A 23,625-nucleotide genomic window follows, 5' to 3' on the forward strand; every position below is an offset into this window, starting at 1 on the left:
GCAAAGTTCTTTAAGTCATTAATTTATTTAGTCTCAACACGAGTCAACAAACGGTTAAGAGAAACATAGAATATATATGCACAACAAATAATGCTAATTGAATTAGAAATGAAAAGAACTTCTAGAAGATTCTAGAAGACTAAAACCATTCCTAATTGCATTAGAAATGATAAATCATATTAGGCCCTCCCCTAGATCATTGGGCCGTATATAAGGCTCAAACCGGGTCCAGTTTAGTAAATTGGCCATAACTTCCACAATATTCATCGGAATTGGGCTTATAATATATCGTTGGAAAGGTCTTTGCAAGCCCCATCCAACTACACTACTATTGGACTCATATCATGGACCAACCAAACTGTATTGGCTGTTTTCTTAAAATAAGTTTTCAAAAACAGAGAGAAGGGAAAAGAAAATAAAACTTTCCGCAACACTAGACTTTCCACACTTTCGCTTCATTCGATTATGATTCGACGTGAAAGGTACTCATCACTGGGTTTGGTTTTGGGGAGACACAAATGGGTGTCTACAGGTACACCATCAACGTACCAAGCATATTGAGATGGACATTCTTTTTGTTCGTGAGAAGGTGGCTAGGGGTGAAGTTCGAGTCCTCCATGTTCCATCTAGGCACCAAATAGCGGACATCTTTACCAATCAAGGACTACCACAGGTGTTTTTTTTGAAGATTTTCGGGATAGTCTAAGCGTCCGTCCTCCTCCCGTTTTGACTACGGGGGTGTGTTAAGGATATATTAGTATAATATATCCTTAGTTATTGTAAATATTATGTTGCCTAACATATAGCCTAGGATAGTTTTGTTTATAGTCTTTTCCTAAATTGTAGCCTAATTAGTGGCTAGTGATAAGATTTGTATTTGTATATAATTACTGTGAATTGTAATGAGAAAGCTACAGAAAACATTTCCTTCAGTTATTTTGGAAAAAACATGCATCATTAATGCAATATAATGTATAATACTTTTAAATATTTTCAACACAACTAATCAATAATAATTTTTTTTCTCAATTTAATTTTAATAATTTGACCTTATTATTTCAATTTTCTTATACACATTGCATTTGTATATTTCATATAAATTGCCTCATTTTTTAATATTATATCACAAATTAATTATGGAATTGTTACTACCGTGCGATGCACGGGCACTAGTCTAGTTAATACAAAAATAACAACCGCTGACATCATCCTAAACACATGTCAAGTTGTTAATAAATTTTTTTCCTCCAAAATTATACATGATCACATTATTTTACAAATTTTATTTTATTTAATTAATATTTTGATTAGCTATATATTTATTATTATTATTAATACTAGTATATTAAAATCAATCTAAATAATTTAATTTCTCTTCCTTAATACCCCTTTCATCATTCAATTTTTCTATAAGCTCTATATATTTTTTTTTAAAAAAATTTGATGTATGCATTATTAATTTTGGGATTTTTTTAAAAAAATTTTGAGATAAGAAAATGAACAAATTTAAAATATTTTATTTGTTTGAATCGTACATCAAACGAGACTAATCTAGTAAACATATATTATTATGATTTACCTTTCAAGTTAGTCTCAATGTCTCATATGTGTAGACACCCATTTGTGTCTCCCCAAAACCAAACCCGGTGATGAGTACCTTTCACGTCGAATCATAATCGAATGAAGCGAAAGTGTGGAAAGTCTAGTGTTGCGGATAGTTTTAATTTCTTTTTTCTTCTCTCTGTTTTTGAAAACTTATTTTAAGAAAACAGCCAATTAAGTTTGGTTGGTCCGTTATATGGGTCCAATAGTAGTGTAGTTGGATGGGGCTTGACAAGAGCTTTCCAACGATATATTATAAGCCCAATTCCGATTAATATTGAGGAAGTTATGGCCAATTTACCAAACTGGGCCCGGTTTGAGCCTTATATGCGGCCCAATGATCTTGGGGAGGGCCTAATATGATTTATCATTCCTAATGCAATTAGGAATGGTTTTAGTCTTCTAGATTCTTCTAGAAGGTTCTTTTCATTCCTAATTTAATTAGCATTGATAAATTGACTTTTGTTGATTTTTCAGAGTTTTAATTCAAATCAAAGAGCATTTTCGAGGAAAAGATTCGATTTTATCCTCCAGTACGGCAAACTTATCTGATTTTCGAAAACGCGTCAAAAAACAGGCCTGGCGCCTGACACCAGGCATTGGCGCTTGGAACCAGGCCTGGCGCTTGGCGCCTTGCGCCAATTAGCTGGTTTTGGCGCCAGCTCTGTTTTGCGTGAGCCAACATCGTTTTGCGTGGCCAAGTGCTCTGTTTTGATATTTTAACTTTTTGGGTGATTTCTCTATAAATTACGTATTAAAACTCCGTTTTCATTCATCAACAATCAGTTTTAATTAATATTCACCTACAATCAGTTTTCATTCGCAATCATTAATTCTCTCTTAATCATTCACCAATTCTCATCAAGTTTTCTTGATTGTTTCATCTCTCTTTCTTTCCTTTTTCAAAATTTCTTTTTGCATACAAAATTCCGCATTCATTAGATCTAGCAACACCTAGCCATATTCGAAGTTGCCTTTGCCCTAGACGTGAAAGGTTTAATTTATGAGGGTTTGGTCCCAAATCTCTATTTCAATTATTTAATTTAATTGTTTTGATTATTATTTTCCTTGAAGTTACTAACGTGTGTATTTTGTAATTAGAAAGAGGTACGAGGCATCAAAGTAAGTACTTTAATTCATTTAATTGATATTATGATGTAGAAATCATGTTTATATTGTTATTATGATATTCCTAGTATCATGTCTAGGGTATTTTTAATATTAATTATGATTGTTACGATGCTTCCTATGTTCTTCCTAATATTTATGATTGTTAGTATCATGTTAGGGCTAAAGATTTGATTTTTCTTGCTTAGTGACATGCTAGGGTTTGTTATTAATCTTGTTAGTATCATGCCTATGATCTTGCAATTATTATTATGCTTTAATATTAACATGAACATGATTATGATTATAATTGTTATGATTTATATATTATTATTATTATTAATTTTATGATGATGATTATTTTATTTATGATTATTATGTTGCTTGATTATATTTATTGTTATTGCTTGATCACGCCTTTTATGCATGTTTAAAGGGAATTTTGTACTTGTAATCACACTTAATAAGATAATTAATAATGTTATTTAGGGTTAATGTGATTATAATTTCAAGTGATCGCCAATAATAGATTTATTTGTGCATTAAATTCAACCAACATAGATAAACAGCTTTAGGGTTAATCCTATTGATTGCATGTTAATTAGAAAGCGCACATGAAAACGATCAAAATAAAGTAGAGGCCTATTATTAGGGCAGGTTAAATCTCTTTTAGGTAGGATTTGTACCTTCATCCCCGAACCCTTATTTGGTTCTAGACCTTATGGAGTCGACAATCTCTTGGATCGTTAAGGGGTGTAACCTTTACCCTGTGAATGGTTTACAAGTTCCCAAAACTTGTTGGCGACTCTTTTGCTCTATCTTATTCCCTTTTGGACGCCACCGTACTTTAGTATATGATCACAGTGGGGTTAAAGCTAGGGGATTAACGCTTGAAATTTATTCCCTACAGTTTTTGGCGACTCCACTGGGGAGGATTTCTATTTTAATTCCTGAATTTGTTTCGGCAATGATTTAGAATGAGTGGATGAGACTCGAAACGTTCTAAGTATTTCATGTGCGTAATATTGATTAACATTATTGTCATATGCATAAAAAAGATCTCATTGGAAAGACCATCCGTAATGAGTTTAAAACATAGGATTTTACACGTAGGAAATTTGAGAAATATCTTTCACAACTAGAACCGAAATAACACCGCGCGAAACTGGAAAATTTTATCGAGCAAAGAAAGCTGCTGAGGCATGTGGGAAGTAGCGCCAATGACCAGAGCTTGGCGCCAGACTTTTAGTCGTAGCGTCAAACGCCAGCATTGGCGCCTGGCGCTACAGTTAAAAGCTGGCGCCAGTCTCTGATTGCTGGCGCCAACTTCCCCCAATACCGAGCCAGAAATATGCGTTCTAATTTCGACCGATTTTTCGTATTGTTTGCTCGATCCTACGTCCTTATTGAATTTTTCTCACTTTTCTGAAACCCATATGTGTTCTACATATGGACATAACCCTCCGGAAATTCATGCTCCATCTACCCGATTGAACGCTCCGTGCAACAAAGGGTACATCCGAGATGTTGAATTCACCAAACCATGGAAGCGAGTTTTTTCTAAAACTCGCGGTGTCCCATCCACTCGCGCCAACCCTTCACGGTTAGGCTTCCGCGCGGTGCATCCGGACAATTAACCATGGACCTTCTAATGACTAAACCATATCCCGAACTTTAGAGAACTAGAGCCATGGTTAGGTTGCAAACTCATTGCATCATATTGTGCCTACTTGACTAATTGTGCATTATTTGTTGTGCATATTCTATGTGATTTTTCCTAACCGTTTGTTTGACTTGTGTTAAGACTAAATAAAATTATTAATGACTAAAGGAATTTGTTTAATTAATTAATTAATTAATTAGAGCTAATAAATAAATATAAAATCGAGTCATAGTTCCTTTAAGTCAACCCGGATTTTTATTCCCGTATACTGCACAAACGTTAACTTGTTTTGGTCATAGCCGGAGTTATAGGAAGTACTACGAGTCTTACAACCTATGGATCTGTAGCCCCGAGTTTTATCTTTAATTTGGCGTTGGTTTTATCCAAATCAAAGTCACAGATAAAAAGTTATGACTAAAATACTACAGTCTGTCCAGTTTAATGCATATACGTGAGGTCTTAATTTGGTCTTTAATCGAGTCTAGTCATATAGTCTAGCCACATGGTCATAACACGAGTCTTAACATATCACCTACACTCATTAGTCTTAACACACACTTTGAGTTTCTGTCACCATGACCATGTCTTAGGTTCATGCATGAGTCGGTCTTTTCCGTTATTTGAGTTGGGGGTACATTCTATTCCTAATTCTTCATATCCCTCCATCTAAATCTTCCTTCACATTCTATTCTGATATTTCTTCACTTCCTCCATCCATTGTAGTTGAATAAAGTTTGAGTCAAATAATTAACAATAAATATCCCCAAATTCCTTTTCCACAGTACTTGGTCGAAGAGAGAAGGGCGATTAATCAAGGACAACCTCTTTATTCAAGTCTCGCTTTTTGATAAACCGATTCGTCAAACGAGGAAGGCTAAAAAGATAATGGAAACTGAAGAAGAAGTCAATGAGCTTGGGAACCAATTGGTTACCGTGACCGAGACACTGAAGCTACTCACACTCAAGATCAATGATCCCGTGAAGCAACAACAGATGGACCTCATGCAAGAGAGTCTAAGCAAGCTATCTAGTGACTATAAATTTCAGGGCATGAGTTCGAAAGGGGTCTCGCTGGACAAGGAAATTCTTCCACATAAGTTCAACGCCACTGACATCCCTAAATTCAAAGCAACAGATAACCTTTACTTCCATCTAAGAGCTTTTGAAACTATAATGAACATTAAGGGTATCGATAAGAAGGTTTTTCCCTCTCTGTTCCCACTATCTCTTGAAACCGTTTGTCAACAATGGTTCTTTTCCCTCGAGAAAGAAAAAACCTCTTCTTGGGAGTCGATAACAAACGCTTTCATAGATAGATATAAGTGCAACATCCAAGACAAAACAGACCACAGACAACTTGAGATGTTAAAACAAAAAGAAAACGAAGGGTTCACATCTTTCTTCAACAAATGGAGGGAAACTTCCGCTAAGATGATTGAGGTCCCTACCGAAAAAGAATCTGTGAGGATGTTTATCAAGAATCTCCAAGGGAAGTATTCAAGGCACTTAAAGTACCAACACAATTTAGATACTTTCAAAGCTGTCTATAATATAGGCGTTGACACTGAAGATGAACTTCTGAAAGATAATGGTGCAAGAGGAAAGAAGAACGACCATCCTTCTTCTTCCTCTCCCATTAATGAAGTACATGCCACGAACGCCTCTAAACCACGAATCCAAAGATCAAAGAGGGTGTTCACTCCACTTGGTATGAGTTATGAAACAGCTTTCGAGAAGTTACACCACAAAGGACTAGTCATGCCCATAGGGCCTATCAAAGATCCAGTTCCAGAAGCCAGGCCACCTAAGTGGGACCCTAATAAGCACTGCAAATATCATCAAGGAAAGGGTCACGACACTGAGGAGTGTTGGAAACTCAAAGAAGCTATTCAAGATCTGATCGATAAGAATGAAACTTCCGAGATTCTAGCCATTGAAGATGACCAAGCACCCTTCGATCCATCACTTCTTATCACACCTGTAGGAGAGCCCATGATTGAGACAACTTATATAACCTCTCTCGATGAAGTGGCCATAATTGGGGAGGATGAGAGTCTTTTCTTAGATAATACCAAGGAATACTCGTCAAGTCTAAAAGAGGACGTTCGAAAACTGCAAGATGTCATTGCCATGCTCTTGAATGTGGTAGAAGGATTAGCAAATCGGGTAATGGCCATTGAACAAAATTCTCTCCAAGAGTTTAATGAAGAACTCAATGCTCCTATGCCACAGGCAAAACGGGCCATTGAAGAATACACACCAATAAGAATGACTTACAATGAAGCTTTTGACTGTCTTCACGATCAAGGTCTTATCCACCCCATTGGTCCCAGTCAAGACCCTCCGCCTGAAAAACGGTTTCCCAATTGGGATCCAAATTCTTATTGTCAATACCATAGAGGTCATGGTCACACCACCGAAGTATGTCTCGCCCTCAAGGATCGTGTTCAAGACTTCATTGATTCAAATCTCCTTCATGTTCCTCCGCGCGACAAGAAGGCCAAGATTAGTAACAATAGTATCAGTGGCTGTAAAGGGAAGAAGAACGACTATCCTTCTTCTTCCGGAAACACCTACTCTAGTAATAGTGTTGGTACTTTCGACCTTAGTGAGATCCTAGCCATGGGTAATCGAAAGCAACCGAAAAGGGAACTTACCCCTATTGGAATGAGCTACAATGATGATTTCGATCGACTCCATGCCAAGGGAATCATTACTCCCATTGGACCTATTCAAGATCCCCCACTTAAGAAAAGATTGCCTAGTTGGAATCCAAACGAACACTGCAAGTACCATCAAGGCAGGGGTCATGCTACTGAGAGCTGTTGGAAGCTAAACGAGGCTATCCAACATTTGATTGATAACAACAAGCTTCCCATGTCTCCAGTTAACAAGAAGAGCGAGTGATGATAAAGGAAACAACACAAGACAAGAGGCGAGCTTCAACGACAAGATTTCGTGACATCTTTTTTCTATTTCCTTTTTATTTACCCTTTCCCTAATAAGTCTAGCATAGGCACCTTTTTATTCTCCTTATATTTATTTTGTAGGTTCATTATATATTTTCTTTTAATAAAAGGAGCATTTATTTCCTTATATATGATCATTTCATTGCATTGCATTAAAAAAAAATCCATTAAGCACAAGGTATACCAATGATTTAAGGCACCCCTTGAAGCCACATCATATCTCATTTCGCCCTTCAATTATACATCCTTTCTTCATAAACCACTTTGAGCCTCGTCTGACGATAGACCTTTTTTTTTTTTCAACCTACATCTACCTAACCTTGGGATGGGATGGTGTGCAACTTATGCAATTTAAAAAGGCTTGAGTGACTTCAAAAGATTAAAATAGCAAAAATAAGCAAAACTAAATAAATAAATAAACAAAAGTGTACAAAAGGGAAAGTGTTCCAATGTCTTTGATATGAAAATATCTTTGATAAGAACACGTCTCAAATTGCGTCTTTTATCGAGTGCTCGGTACCGTGCCTGAGAAACATGAATGCCAAGTGAGTGATAGACCGCATGATCGGGATTGCGTACACTTGCAAAAATAAAATAAATGCTAAAGCAAAAAAAGAGAGCTAAGAAAAAAGAGTAGAAACTCAAGCATAGAAATACAAAGATTCAAAAGCAAGGTTGCACACCTTGGGGGCTTATCGAGGGTCTTGAGTCTTTTATCCTCTTCTTCTATAACCTTTAGCCTAACCACGTTACAATCCTTAAAAAAGACCTTTTTGAGGTATACACACTTGTGCGAGGTTCGGCTAGATCTACGTTCGGCCTGATTCCTAACGGATACGTAGGCAACCTCACATCGAGGTGCAGCCGTAATAAACATGCATGCATATTCACATTCACACACTTACACCATGATCATATCAAGGGATCTCCTATGCTCATCCCTTTTCACTTAGAGCTAGACTTGGGGGCTTGATCCCTATATCATTAGCTTACCTAGCCTAAGAGTCACCACCATTTGACTCTTTTAACAAATAATATCTTTCCACACACTTAGATCTTGTGGCTTAGCTTTAGTGTCACTTTCACACACTGCACAAGTACATGACCAAATATACTTTCCCTTAGGAACCCTTTGTCATGGAATCTTAACACAACGTTGAATCATGCCTTGTCATATCAACATCACTCATCAATCATAATTGTCATTGCATCACGAAGTACGAAGTGCTTAGCCTACGTGCCTAAGTTACCTAAATAATTTCATCATTGAGTCAACCATTGAGATAGCCTAGGATGGATTAATCCTTGCACCTTAAGAGATAGTATTTAATGACATTTGATTAAGCTCATTCAACATGCACCTTCAAAAACTTTCGATTCTTTTTTCGCGTCTTTCTTTTTTCGGGAGAAAGTCGGTACCCTCCACAAAAATGACGGAAATTTTTTGCTTTTTTGCATTTTTGAGTCACATTGAGTCAACACTATGCACACACGGGTCACGAGTCACACGTGTCATTTCACTTCGAGTCGAGTCAACCTCGAGTCAGTCGATCATATCGAGTCAAGTTTATACCTTGAGTCGTGTCAAGTCGATGAGTCAAGCAACATTAAACCTTAGGTCAACCCTAAGATGATTAAAGAAATTGGCAAAGTTCTATAGTAAAAAATAAATACAGGTGCAGCAGAATAGGGAAGACCCTATCATAGCGTTCGGCGACAGAGTCAATTCTTGGCGCCAGAGATATTTCAGCAGCGACAGAGCTCGAAGCCTCTCAAAAAGGTGATTTCGACCTCATATAGCAATTTCGGGTTCCTTGGTACGCCAGTTAGCCCCTATAAGCAATTTGACATGATTAAGTAGTCAGTTTGATTACAATCACAATAAGTTGTCGACCTGATGAAAGATCGTCTCACTTAGCTTAAAGCGCCTAAGAATTGGCTCATCACGGAAACACCGACATACTGGTTTTAGCGGAAACAAAGTTCAGGCGAGCTTTAGAGATCGACAAACGTTGGTCTTTGGAAATTTTTCTTCAGAATATTATCGCAACAAACGTTCAAGTACCGAAGCTCTATTGTCCAGAGATGCGTGGGCATATCATCAAAGCTCTTTTGTTCAGAGACGCGTGAACATCTCCATTCAAGCTCTTTGCACCAGAGACGCGTGGGCATATCCTTCAAAAGCTCTTTTATTCAGAGACGCGTGGACATATCATCAAAGATCTCCTATTTTCAAGCTCTTTTGCTCTAGAGACGCGTGGGCATACAAAAAAAGAAAAGAAGCTCTTTGTTCAGAGGCGCGTGAACATATCAAAAAGGAAGCTCTTTGTTCAGAGACGAGTGAACATCGAAACAGCAAGGTGGCGTTCCCTAGATTATGGAGAGTTGTCACAAACAACTAAGGATTCTTTCAAGAGAAATAATCTTCAATAGTATTCCCTTGGACATGGAATACTATCATAGCGGAGGAGGATCGTTTCAGACGAAGCAATCTTCTAATTTGGAAGCAGTTACGGGCGTAGCAGTTTTCAAGCGGGATGACATTCTCTAGCTTGCACGAGGTCATCAAAACAACAAGGATACAACAACAATCGGTTACTTTCAGAGACGTGTGCTCGACGGTGCAAGATACGCGTTTCTTAACTCTTTTATCTGTTTAACTAACGCTTGTTTTGTAGGTATCGGCGTTACAAGAGTGATTTAGGATCGCAGAACGTTCTGAATCATTCTCCGTCCCTATCGATACTTTGACTTTTGTTTTCGAAACTTGTGTTTCTCCAAACTCAGTCAAAGTGTGGGCTTCTGTAGACACCCATTTGTGTCTCCCCAAAACCAAACCCGGTGATGAGTACCTTTCACGTCGAATCATAATCGAATGAAGCGAAAGTGTGGAAATTCTAGTGTTGCGGATAATTTTAATTTCTTTTCTCTTCTCTCTGTTTTTGAAAACTTATTTTAAGAAAATAGCCAATCCAGTTTAGTTGGTCCGTGATATGGGTCCAATAGTAGTGTAGTTGGATGGGGCTTGACAAGAGCTTTCCAACGATATATTATAAGCCCAATTCCGATGAATATTGAGGAAGTTATGGCCAATTTACCAAACTGGGCCCAGTTTGAGCCTTATATGCGGCCCACTGATCTTGGGGAGAGCCTAATATGATTTATCATTCCTAATGCAATTAGGAATGGTTTTAGTCTTCTAGATTCTTCTAGAAGTTTCTTTTCATTCCTAATTCAATTAGCATTGATAAATTGACTTTTGCTGATTTTTCAAAGTTTTAATTAAAATCAAAGAGCATTTACGAGGAAAAGATACGATTTTATCCTCCAGTACGGCAAACTTATCTGATTTTCGAAAACGCGTGAAAAACAGGCCTGGCGCCTGACTCCAGGCATTGGCGCCTGGCGCCAATTAGGTGGTTCTGGCGCCGGCTCTGTTTTGCGTGCGCCAAGTGCTCTGTTTTGATATTTTATCTTTTTGGCTGATTTCTCTATAAATTACGTATTAAAACTCCGTTTTCATTCATCAACAATCAGTTTTAATCAATATTCACCTACAATAAGTTTTCATTTGCAATCATTAATTCTCTAATTCTCTCTTAATCATTCACCAATTCTCATCAAGTTTTCTTGATTGTTTCATCTCTCTCTCTTTCCTTTTTCAAAATTTCTTTTTGCATACAAAATTTCGCATTCATTAGATCTAGAAACACCTAGCCATATTCGAAGTTGCCTTCGCCCTAGACGTGAAAGGTTTAATTTCTGAGGGTTTGGTCCCAAATCTCTATTTCAATTATTTAATTTAATTGTTTTGATTATTATTTTCCTTGAAGTTACTAACGTGTGTATTTTGTAATTAGAAAGAGGTACGAGGCATCAAAGTAAGTATTTTAATTGATTTAATTGATATTATGATGTAGAAATCATGTTTATAATGTTATTATGATATTCCGAGTATCATGTCTAGGGTATTTTTAATATTAAATATGATTGTTACGATGCTTCCTATGTTCTTCCTAATATTTATGATTGTTAGTATCATGTTAGGGATAAAGATTTGATTTTTATTGCTTAGTGACATGCTAGGGTTTGTTATTAATCTTGTTAGTATCATGCCTAGGATCTTGCTATTATTATTATGCTTTAATATTAACATGAACATGATGATGATTATTTTATTGATGATGATAATTGTTATTATTATAATTATTATTCATGATATTTATTGTTATTATGTTGTTTGATTATATTTATTGTTATTGCTTGATCACGCCTTTTATGCATGTTTAAAGGGAATTTTGTACTTGTAATCACACTTAATAAGATAATTAATAATCTTGTTTAGGGTTAATGTGATTACAATTTCAAGTGATCGCAAATAATAGATTTATTTGTGCATTAAATTCAACCAACATAGATAAACAGGTTTAGGGTTAATCATATTGATTGCATGTTAATTAGAAAGCGCACATGAATATGATCAGAATAAAGTAGAGGCCTATTATTAGGGCAGGTTCAATCTCTTTTAGGTAGGATTTGTACCTTCATCTCCGAACCCTTATTTGGTTCTAGACCTTATGGAGTTGACGATCTCTTGGATCGTTAAGGGGTGTAACCTTCACCCTGTGAATGGTTTACAAGTTCCTAAAACTTGTTCGCGACTCTTTTGCTCTATCTTATTCCCTTTTGGACGCCACCGTACTTTAGTGTATGATCCCAGTGGGGTTCAAGCTAGGGGATTAACGCTTGAAATTTATTCCCTACAATATGACATTTATATAAATACCCAAACCAGCTCTTACAGCCTACCCTAACAACATAGCCACCATTCCACCAACAAGGCAACAACCAAACAATATATTATGTCGAGTGAAGCCATAGACTATTGATAGTTTAAAAACAATAGTGTAGATTAAGATTATTGTAATTTGTCTTTTAAATCCATCTGTTTCAAAAAGTTCTTCATAATTTGACTTTTATCGTAACAGTATTTTCTTTAAGGAAAATTTGTTAGAAACTACCTTATAAATGACTTTTTTTGTCAGAAACTACCTTATAAATTTTTTTTTGTGAGAACATACCATTTTAACAATATTTTTTGCAAGGACATACCAGTCACCGGATTTTCAAGTTTGACCTCAAAAACACGGCGTTGACCAGTCATGTGCCGGGCACGTGACTTCATTAAACCCATTTCTTTTCTCTTTTCCTATTCTTTTCCCTCATCTTTCTCACGTCTCACCCCTTTATTATACCCAATTTCTTCTCTCTCCTCAATTTATCTCTCCTCTTAATAAAGCATTCACCTTAAACTTTCTTCCATAAATTGTATCTTTGTAGAAATTACAAACAACAAGTCTAAATATCAGGTTATTCGAGTATGTATGTTACTTTGGTTTTTGAAAATGTAAGTGTAGTGGTTGGTTGATAAATGTGTAACTAATTAACTATATTAGGGTCTAATTGGGGATTTCTGTATGTTAATACTTATGGCCAATTCGCACGGGTGAACAAGGCTTTGTGAGGAAATTGAGAAGATTGAAGAAGAAAAGAAAATATGGGGGAACCAAGCATCTTATTAAGTCGTGAGAAAGATGAGGGAAAAGAATAGGAAAAGAGAAAAGAAATGGGTTTAATGAAGTCACGTGCCCGGCACATGACTGGTCAACGCCGTGTTTTTGAGGTCAAACTTGAAAATCCGGTGACTGGTATGTCCTTGCAAAAAATTTTGTTAAAATGGTATGTTCTCACAAAAAAAAATTTATAAGGTAGTTTCTGACAAAAAATGTCATTTATAAGGTAGTTTCTAACAAATTTTCCTTACTTTAAACATTCTTATACAATTATTTTTATTTATTTATTTATTATTTATCTATTATTTATTTATTTATTTTTGACTTTTTACTTGTTCCATTTTCATTGCCTACGAACCATGAGTAGAGATGGTTAATCATCAACACATGGGAAGAATAAGCTACGTAATAACTTAATATTTCAGTCAATTTAAATAAGTTTGTAGAGTCCACAAGTCACTATGAAAAAGGTCAAAGTGCATAGTAGTATGAGACATGGAATCATAAAAGGCATTTTCATTAATTTTTCCCGAAGGACAAGAATGACAAACACATTTAATAGTATTATTATAACTGATGAACTTACTACTAATATGCAAAGAAATTTAAATTGCATTTCCCGGTTGACCTAAACAAGAATGCCATACAGTAAGAGAGATAACTACAAAAGCTCGCTGACGGAATGAAAGTTGAAATGAGTTGACGATCGGTGAAGAATGGATAGAGATCACCTCTGCTATTACACCTCATTATTTTGTTCCCCGTCTGCAAGTCCTTCATAGAAAACCCAAAAGGATCAAACTAATAGACACATTATTATCAATAGTGAAATTTCTAACTGAGACAAGATCTTTGAAAAGTGGAACATGTAGGACATTTTTGAGTTGTAGTGTGTTTTGGTTTAAGGATTCGTGACCACAACCGTGAATTGTAACTCTGTTAACATCACAACCAATAATAAAATTATTATTAGTTTTACTCAAATGAAAATACAATGACAAGTTACCTTGAGAATTCGTCATATGCGATGTAGCTAGCACCGATATCCATATAATAATTTGGGTCGGCAAGTGACGAGGGGAAAACTAGGTCGTTATTTAATCTTCCCTCGGTCAAACTAAATTTATAAACATTTAACAAACCTAAATACGAGTATAGAAGCAATTCAAGGGTCGAACGCAAAGGAACGATAATGTTCAAATGCTTTCGATTTGGGTGCCTAACCTAGGTCGAAGTCTAAGGTAAGAGAGAATACTAACAACTAACAAAATAAGTAACCAAGGAAATAAAACGCTAGAGAACGAGGATCAACAAGTAATCATGACAATTGTAGCAACTCGAGAACAATATGCAAATCAATGGTTGTGAAGACTAATGGCAAGCTTAATCAAAAGAGTTAACAAGCTATCTCCTAGAGGTTAAACTAGCCCCATCTACGAGCGACTCTAACTAGAATCATCACTAATCAAGCTCAATTGACAATTATGAGCAACAAATCAATGGTCCGTATCAATGTAGACTCACAATGCAATCTAGCATAATTCTCAAGGCCTAATCGAATTACACACATGCAAACTTCCATTAATCACTTTAATCTCAACAATTAATCAACACAATTCCCAAATTAAGCACAATCAATCAATCATACAAGTTTCACCCTATCCCTAGCCAAACAACTACTATAAAATTATCATCTAATCAACTAACAACTAAGGAAATCAAGAATCAACAATATATGAAGAACAACTACACTAATCAAGCATCAAACATCAAATTCAAATCAAAATGAAATCAAACAAACATGAAATCAAACAAAGCAATAAAATGAGATAGAGTTAAGAATGCTCATTGATAATAGAGAAGATCTCCAATAACACAATTGTCACCATTGAATCTTCAATCTCTCAATCACCATTGAAATTCCTTACTTTCTCTCTCTATAATCTACTCCTAAACTAACACTAAATCTAGAGAGAGAAGCTTTCAACTAAGCTAAAATTATGAATTGTAATTCTCTAAAAACTATTCCCAAAAATCGGGTTACAAATATATATATATAGGAGGCGCGAACAAAAACCGAGCAAGGAAGTACCCAGAGAGAGGCGGCCGCGCGAGCAGGGGTGGCGCGCCCGCACACGCATATAGTGCTCCCGCGTTGATCTGGGTTTCTTTGATCTTTCTCGCGGCTTTGTGCGTTTGCTAAGGTCTTCGAGTGAACGCGCAACATGATGATGATAAAAACTAAGAGAGGTAGTCCCAATAGCACTTGATTGTGGGTTCAACACCCCATCTTCATGAGAGCACGGCTTGAAAGCACGAGAGCTAGAATTTGGAGAATCCACTTCCTTGCATCTTGAGTTTTCTAGTTGCCATGAGCTTGCTCTAAAAGCATCTCCCACCTTAGTAAATCACCAATATCAAGACCTAGACCTCGTGCAATACCTACAACCACGAAAATAAAGCAAATAAAGGAGAAAAGACTAGAAAAACCATCAAAATGCACAAAACCACAAAATACGAGAGTAAAAGGTAAAACAAAGAGCAAAAGCATAAAATTAAGCATTTATTAAGCATGAAAGCTATGAAAATAAGGTAAAAATAATCTAATTGCTCATCAAATGGGTGCCATTTATGACACCCATCAGCAAGAGACATGGTATGCATTGCTTGCTCAATTTTGGTCGGCATATAACCCAATTTAGAAGTCGGATTGGTCATGAAGTATACTTGAGGAGGCCCAGGCCCTAGAAGACCGGGTTGATGAGTGGCCTGATCCGGCCTGGCTGTCGTCGACTGTGCTGGACTCGGACCCTTTGCTAGGTACAAGTAGGGAGGTGTAGGCTATGGACCTTGATTCTAGTAGGCCCACGGTGGTGGGAGCGTTCACCCTACCTGCTGCTGCTGTTGTGGTGCAGGGGCAGAACCTCGGTGCTGCTGCTGCTGTTGTTGCGACTGGTTTCTCTGCTCAGCAGAACCAGCGCCCTTGCCCTTGCCGCCTCCGCCCTTCCCTTTGTTAGATTTTCGGCCATCACTTTGCGTATTATTCCCACAAAACCACCAGAATTTTGGGAATTATCATCAATGGTTTATGAAGCTGGAGAAGGGGAATGAGCCATGTGCGCTTCTTCATGAGATTTAGACCGAAGATCAGCGACATTGCCTTTTTCCTCCAATTCAAGCATTAAACGCAAGGCATCAAAAGAGGGTAAAGGATTGAGATGATGAACGGGAGTTCAAAAGGGCTTGTATTCCTCCGATAGACCTTTCAAAAGTTGTAATGCCATTCGATTATTGGACCAAATTAGCGCGACAATGAAGTTGAAATAGAGTAGACCAGTTTTTGTATTGGGTAGTGCCCAAAGTCGTAGGATGGATTTTGGAAGATTCGACCATGGTGGAGGTAAAGTAAACAAGAGAAAGAAGAAGAAGACAAGAAGAAGGAGAAGAAGAAGAAGAAGAAGAAGAAGAAGAGCAGAAGAAAGTTAGATCGGATTGTAACTTAGACTCGTGGTACCATGAGAGAATATGAGAAATATTTGTCGTGGCCTATTATTCATCAAAAGATTAGTATATATATACATCAAAGGCCTCTAGGTTAAACTATCGATAAACTAAGTAAGATATACACTAAGGGTCTGTTCTATTTACCTTATTCACCTATTTCAAGTGTAATAAGTTCAGCTAAGTTCAGAGAAGTTTAGCTCAGGTTTAATAAGTTCTAATAAGGGTAACTCAAGTACAAATTACAACTAAAATAAGTTTTAATTAGGTCTAATAAGTTCAAGTAAGTTCAGACAAGTTAAAATAAGTTAAGATAAGTTCAAATTAGTAAAAATCACGTGAATAAAACACACCCTAAATATGTATTAAGATAATTACAAAAGATTATTTACAATCTAACGATTTGTCGATTATACAAAAATAAATAAATATATATACATTTATACATCAATTCATCAAATTCTATTTTGTTATCTTTCGTAAAACTTTATCTTGCTATCCAAATGACCAACTTTATAAACATGCATTAACAAAATTAAAAATTGACATTTACTACCAGCGAAAGTACCTTGTGTTACATTTGCAACCCATTTAATTTTTTATTTTATTTTGCTACCATCTAAAATCAAATACGGAGTAATTAAAATTTCACTACCACTTAACGGATCCATTAAGGTCCCCGTTAAGTTTATTAAAAAAAATTAAAAAAAAAAAAAACAGTAACCCAGCCGGCGCCGACGCGAACCCACCCCCCTAAGTAGCCAACCTCCCCTCCCTTTTCCCCTTCTTGGTGCCCCGACTTCCACCCCGAACTAGAAACCACCCCTTTTCCCTTCCCCCCACCGTAAATCGGCCCCCTCCCTGACCCTCCCCCCACCGAAATCGACCCCCTCCCTTTCCCATACCCTTTTCGGTCATCGCTAACCCCTAAACCACCATAAGAAAAACCCTAATATTTGTTTAGGGTGGTTTTGGGGTGTTGATGTAGGAGTTTATAGGTACTACGCAGCGAAAAAACATGAATCATATTCATAAAAGTACATAATCCCAAGATCACATGCATAACACACAAGACACATAATCATACCTTTGAAGTGTAAATTCCACGTAGCAATTTGATTGACAAATCAGGGAGAAAATAGAGCCCCAAGCATTGCTCCTCTACTTAGTCCACGAGCTTCAAACGAGTCGTCCACCAATACTAGATTGGTCGAGTGATTGAGGAAAACCACGATCACCACCTTTAATGGACTAAGCCAACCACCACAACCACGAACCACCACAACCGGCGCCGAGGAGGAGAGAAAGTGGCGTGAGAGAGAGGAGAGTTTGAGAGGGGTTGGTCTCGTGTTTGCTAATTTGGGTTTGATCTTACCGATCATTGAATTACTTACATACTGCAAACCCTAGGAACCTAGTCTATTTATAATCACATTATAACTTGACTGGGGTTAGGAAGCCCAAAACCCTCAAACTCACTCTACATGGCCGGCTATACTAGAGGATGAGGCCCATCATGGGCCTTGTCCTCTCGTGCCCGATCTAGACCGTTTGTGTGACCTTATAGGATTTGTTCAATTGGGCTTTAGGCTATTTTACTAGCCCAAATATCGTTAGTACCTCTAGCTATGATAAAACGACGACCCAAATGTACGAACTTAATTATCTCCATAATTTTACCCATTTATATATCTAGTAATTGCACACGACGAAGACATAAATCCTTCAATCTCCCACTTGTCTGGGACAAATGTGCAATATTCAAATTCGTTAAGTCAATATATGTCGATTTGATAATATGATTGCATCACATGTTGAGATCATATTAATCTACAAATCGTTTCTTGAAATCTGAGTTAGAATTACAAAACCAAATGATTACTAAGTAATGCATTTGAACGCGGCCACGTATTTTTTTAATTCTCCCTCTTCAAGCGACCATGACACATTTCCTAATTTAATAGGTATACTCAATCCAATCGTGTGGCAACCAAGGCTCCCACTCAACTTTTGAAATAACCGGGAAACACACTTTATAATCTCCAGTTACGGGCAGATGTTTGAGTGTACCACAGTCACAACATCCATTGAATGCAATCAATGTTCCACTCATGTCAAAGGAATCCACTAATATACCCGGAGGCTCTACACTTGAACTTCAAAGGAGGTCATAAGTTCAATCATGCATCACTCATACATATCCAAGTAATTGACAGAGCATCACTGTAGGGAATATTTCAAGCATTACCCCAAACTTAAACCTCCCACTATTATCATACACTTAAGCATGGTGGCGTCCAAAGGGAAAGAAGCTAGAGCAAAAGAGTCGCCAACAAGTTTTAGGAACTTGTAAACCGTTAATAGGGTGAAGGTTACACTCCTTAACGATCCAGGAGATCGTTAACTCCAATAGGTCTGGAACCAAGAATGAAAGTTCGGGGATGAAGGTACAAATCCAATATTTAAAAGAGAAAGAACATGCCCTAATAATAGGCCTCTACTTTATTCTACTCGTATTTATGTGCGCTTTCTAACTAACATACAATATATAGGTTAACCCTAAACCTGTTTATCTATGTTGGTTGAATATTAATGCACAAATAAAACTATTATTGGCAATCACTTGGATTATAATCATATTAACCCTAAACAAGAATATTAATTATCTTATTAAGCATGATTGCAAGTACAAATTCCCTTTAAACATGCATAAAAGGCGTGATCAAGAAATAACAATAAAATAACAATCAAGCAACATAATAACAATCAAAATAACAATTATAATTAAAATAATCACGTAAAAAAAAAGCATAATAATAGCAAGATCCAAGGCATGATACTAACAAGATTAATAACAAACCCTAGCATGTCACAAAACATCAAAGCTTTAACCTCAACATGATACTAACATGATATTAGGAAAGAAAATAGGAAGCATCCTTTTAATCATACTTGATTTTAGAAATATTAATTATTACCCTTAACATGATACTAAGAAGCAATAAAACATCCTAACATGATACTAGGAATCAAAATAATAATCTAAACATGATTTCTATATCATAAGATCAATAAAAAAATTAAAGTACTTACTTGGATGCCTCATGTCTCTTTCTATTAACAAAATACACACGTTAGTAACTTCATGGAAAATATAAACAAAACAATTAAATTTAATAATTGAAATAGAGATTTGGGACCAAACCCTCAGAAATATCAAACTTTTCAAATCTAGGGTGAAGACAACTTCGAACTTGGCTAGGTGTGTCTAGTGCTAATATATGAGGAATTGTGTTTGTAAAAGGTTAGGCTAGAAAGAGGGAGAGAGAGAATAAGCTTTAGCTTAGAGAGAGAAGAATTAGAGAATTCTGGTTGAGAGTTGATTCAAAAACGGAGGTCCAGGGACCCTATTTATAAGAAAATATTCTGGAATCGATAGAAACGAATCAGAGTTTGAAATAGAATAAAACACCCTCCTGTCGCCAACGACAGAGCTCGTCACCAGGCGACGAAAAAGTTTTTGCAAATTTTGTTTTTATCATATCTTTTGATCCAAAAGTTCAAATAAGTCATATAATATGTCGTTGAAAAGCTCTTGAAGTGTAATTTCCAACCCAATTAGAATCAGATTAAAATATTTTGTAGATAAAAAATATGGCCATAATAGTGGAAGGATGTCAGTTTTGGATAGAGTTTCGTATTCCTTTTATATCTTTTTCGTTATAGCTTGGAATTAATATTATAATATAACATTGGAAAGATAATTTCAAGATCTATCCAACCATATTAAATTGGATAAAGATTATGAGGCACAAAAATAATATCTGACTATCTTTGAACATCTTTAAATTCGAATAGAATTAGGATTTAAAAAAAGGAAAGTATTATTCAATTTCAAACTCTTTGATTTTATCTTTTCAAAAAGGATAATTAAGATCTTTTATAAACTTATGAAAGTTTCTAATTAATTCTAATTAGTTTAGGAATAGGATTAACCTTCAGACCCTCCACATGATCATCGAGCCGTAGGTAAATTCCGGTTTGGGCCTAGTTTAGTATTTTGGGCATAACTTTCTCATTATTCATCGGAATTGGGCTTATAATATATCGTTGTAAAGGTCTTTTCAAACCTCATCCAAATACACTAATATTGGACCCATATCATGGACCAAAATAAACTGGAATGCACGTTTTTCATAAATAGGGTAAGAAAAGTAATATTTTCAAAAACATAAAGAAGAGATATTTTAATAAAAACATTCTCATCACTAGACTTTTCACACTTTCTCTTTGTTCAATAATCAATGACATGAAAGGTATTCATCACTGGGTTTGGTTTTGGGGAGACACATTTGGGTATCTACAATCACCATGCCCCCATAGCCCGTGAAGCCGCACTATCCAATCAATCTTACATGCTAGTCCATTTATTGAAATCATTTATGTCCATCTTAATGATTTCGAACTAGGAAATTAAATAATATATGAATTTTGTTCACCTGTGGGGTTTCATTTACCTGGTCATCAACTTGATGATCCCATCAATTCATAATTATTTTGGACATTTTATTTAAGGATTTTTTTGACTTTTACCACAAAAAAAAAATCAAAAAAATGTTTTTTACCACCAAAACTTCTAAAACTTTTATTTTACCACCAAATAAAAAAATAAAAGTTGTTTTTTACCACATGTCGTCAAAAACCTAACGGAATTTTCTAAATTCTTCGATTTTCGTGTCAAGCACAGGCTTTTTAGGGGTTTTGGGGGGCACTTTAGCCCTATGGGTCCAATTTGAGGTCAGAATTAACAAAAAATGATCGAAAATGCCTCGTTTTGCGTGTTTAAAAAAACCTCAATTTGCGTGAAAACACAAAACGAGGCATTTCCGATCATTTTTTGTCAATTTTGACCTCAAATTGGACCCGTAGGGCCAAAGTGCCCCCCTAAACCTATGAAAAACATCTTTTGCGCACAAAATTCGAAGGAATTTTTTTTAAACCGTTATATTTAACGGTTTTCTTGACGTTTGGTGGTAAAAAAAAAATTTTCAAATTTTTTTTGGTGGTAAAATCAAAGTTTTAGAAGTTTTGGTGGTAAAAAACATTTTTTTGATTTTTTTTGGTGGTAAAAGTCAAAATTTCCTTTATTTAATTTTTAAAACCATAATTAAATAAGAGAAATAATAATTTCTATTTTAAACATTATTCTACAAATTGATGCATTCCTTATGTAACATGTTTTCTCAAAACATATACAACTTGAATTACATAACTTGCTTCAATCCAAGACTTTAATATGACTCTCATACCTTAGTCTATGGAAGGGAATTAGTGATTTCTCACTCATAATAAAACTTTGCATATCACGACATCCCGCTTGATTGTCTTTGATCTCATAAATGAGGTGATATCTCATATCTATTTGTTTGGATATGTGATGTGACCCTGACTCCTTTGTTTTGGCAAAGGTGTCGTTTTAATAACAGGCAATTTGATCCAAACTTCCTCCTTAACTACTCTTACTATAGCTACATGCATATATTATGACATTTAGTATGAAACAATATTCTTCTTTGAAATCTCTCAAGGTTACTGTCCTTCTTCATACAGACACGAATATGCATCCAGATTAACATCTAGAGTCATCTTTCCTGTTTGGTAAACTTGCACCTTTGACAACTTATTTACTTTTAAAACCATTAGCTAGAAATATTCCTTTAGTCATTCTCAAGTACTCAAGGATTTGTACTTTGCAACTTTCAATATGCTTGTTCTGAATTTACTTGAAACCTGTTACACATGCACAATTCATATGCAACATCTTGCTTTGTATATATCATGGCACATATAAAGGACCCTTTTGCAAAACCATAAGGTACACTATCCATACAACTTAATGCTATTAGCTTTTGAAGGCACTCAGTTTTACTAAGCATACTACCATGAAACATGGGAAATATCCTCTCTTAGAGTCTTGCTTCATGAACTTTTCAAGATCCTTATCAACATAAGTCTCTTGATGTTGTCCTATAATTCTTCAAGAATCACTTCATGGATCATGATTCCCAATATGTACTCAACATCTCTTAAGTCTTTCATATGGAAACAACTCTCTAACCATTGCTTGACTTATTCAAGCATTGATATGTCATTTCATATGAACTGTATGTCATCTACATACATGACCAAGAAGACCAATTGCTCCCACTAAACTTCTTGTCTCTACAAGATTCCTTTTCGTTCTTTGAGGAAATCAAACTGTTTGATTGTCTAATCGAAACGAATGTTCCAACTCCCCGATGCTTACTTCCATCCATTAAATGAATTTCTAAAGCTTGCAAAACTTTCGAGGATTTCTGGATTTCAAAATTCTTAGGCTTGTATCATATACATATCCACCATCAACAACATTTCATAAAGGTGATTTTGATCTCTAATGCTAAACTTCGTAATCGAATCAGCAATCACTAGAAGAATTTGAATAAGCTTACGCATCTAATAGGTTTGACCCTATTTGTAAGACTATCATGGACTAGCACATCTTTACAGACATGGAGTCCATACTATATTTCTTGGCTTTAAGCCATTTCCTGAGTTGGCACTCATCCAAAGCTTACTTTTAGGGTTGTGGGTTCTAACCATTCCGATAGGAAAATTTTAGAATCCACCTTTTCTCGGAATTTCAACGAGCCGTTTGTTTTGATCCCAAGTAACCTACAATAGGTATGATAGGAAAATGCCTTCGTCTATGATGTGGTGTTATTCACATCCTTTTGTTGCTCGTCTCAAATCTCATCGAGATCTAACTTTATTCCCACTTGGCTTTGTAGGAAGAGATTTCTTTCTATAAAGACACTATCGTAAGCAACAAACACTTTGTTATTTTTGCGATTGTAGGAATAATACCTCTTAGTTTTTATGAGAAAACCCATGAAGAACTATTTGTATGATTTAGGGTGTATTATGTCATCTTTGTAAAAATTTTACATTGATTTCATGACCCTTAATCCTGTTTTGAAAAGATAACTTTTAGAACATTTCCGAATCATAAATCTTATGATATCTTTTCTACTGCTTTGGTTAAGTTTCTTGTTTTGTATATTCGCAATTGTTGTTGTAAAATGCATATCCTCAAAACGATATTTGTAAATCATTAAATCTTGGATCGAACAATGGCAAGCAAAGTTTGATTCCTTCTTTATAAAATACA

Source organism: Chenopodium album, chromosome 6, assembly GCF_948465745.1.
Source record: "Chenopodium album chromosome 6, dcCheAlbu1.1, whole genome shotgun sequence".
NCBI classification, from domain to species: domain Eukaryota; kingdom Viridiplantae; phylum Streptophyta; class Magnoliopsida; order Caryophyllales; family Amaranthaceae; genus Chenopodium; species Chenopodium album.